The sequence below is a fragment of the Gallinula chloropus genome (genome assembly GCF_964237585.1).
Source record: "Gallinula chloropus genome assembly, chromosome: 2".
NCBI lineage: Eukaryota > Metazoa > Chordata > Aves > Gruiformes > Rallidae > Gallinula > Gallinula chloropus.
The window spans coordinates 22,634,099-22,635,477 of record NC_140086.1 but is presented as its reverse complement, the minus strand read 5'-3'; positions in this window follow the sequence as shown (position 1 = coordinate 22,635,477).

The window sequence follows — 1,379 nt, the reverse complement described above, 5'->3', positions numbered from 1 at the left end:
GATGTGGGAACCTACAGCAGAAATACAGGCGGCGGCAGCGGCGCCTTCCAGGGCCATAGGCTGCGGGGGCGACCGGCGGGGGAAGCGCAGCGCAGCGCTGGGACGAGAGAGCACAGGCAAAGAGAGAGAGAGAAACACAGAGCAGAGCCGGGACGGAGCGGGCTGAGGGCGCGGGGCTGCGGCAGTTGGGGGCGAAGGCGGGAGCGCAGCCACCGGACAGCGAGGCGAGCGGCGGGGCAAGAAGAAGGCGCTGCCGCCGGCAGCGCTTTTATATGGCGGGCGGGCGGGCGGGCGGGGACCCGGCGCCACGCGTCACCGCACCGCGGGGCGGGAGGTGCCGCCGTCGAAACCACCCTCCTCCTCCCGCCGGGCTGGGGCGCCAGAAGCGCCGGGCGGGCATGCGCCGAGCGCAGCCGGCGGGTAGGAGGACGCCGCTATCGCCACCGTCGTCCCGGGCCCTGTCGCCTAAGATGGAGGCGGCGCGGCGGCCCTTGCGCTGCTGGCGGGGACGAGCCGAGCGCAGGTGCGGGCGGGATGGGCCTGGGCCTGGGCCCCGGGGAACCCGCCCGGTGAGGCGCCCCTCCCTGGTGTCCTCCGGCGGGCCGCCTTCCCTGGCAGCCACGGGCCGTGGCGCGGGAGAGGCCGGGGTAGTTCCTGACAGGAGGCGGGGCAGGGACCGCCTAGGGCTCTGCTAAAGGCGTCTCTCGGGATCTAGGACAGGCGGCTGAATTCACCTGGCAACTTGAGTCTCTGTTTCAGTAATGGCTTCCACTAAAGTAAGAGCCATCCTGTGTCACTACAGCTTTGAGCAGGTGGGAAAAGAAAAGAGGTCTGAATCGCCAGAGGCCTCGTTCTCTGAGTTAAGGGCAGCCTAATAACTTGCCCTGGTTCACTGAGCATTGATAAGCTGTTAATAAGGCTCACTGGCAGAGACTTATCACATTGCATACCTGGCAGCCTCCATCTTTCATGGATTTCAGGCCTTCAAGACTCCCATAAGTAAATACATCAATCGACCCTCAGAGAGAGTCACACCTTTGTCATGTCCCAAAGCCTTTACTACTTTCACAACGCTATTGTGAGGAAGTGTGGCTCAACTGCAAGTGGACAAGGCCACTCGGACACCTGGTGCCTTAGTGGAAGGACACAAAACTGTTGCATGGTGGAGATGAGAATGAACCTGGTCTGCCAGCCCCAATCTGCCATGCCAGCTTCACCAAACCGCACAGGGCTGGGTTTTTAAAAAGTCATTCCAATAATAACAATTATTTCCAGACACTAAAATACATAGTTATCCAATTCACTGAGACCCACCAAAAGATATACTTGTTTTGGAAAGTAATTGTTAATCTCAGGGCACGTTCATTTTCTTTGTTAAA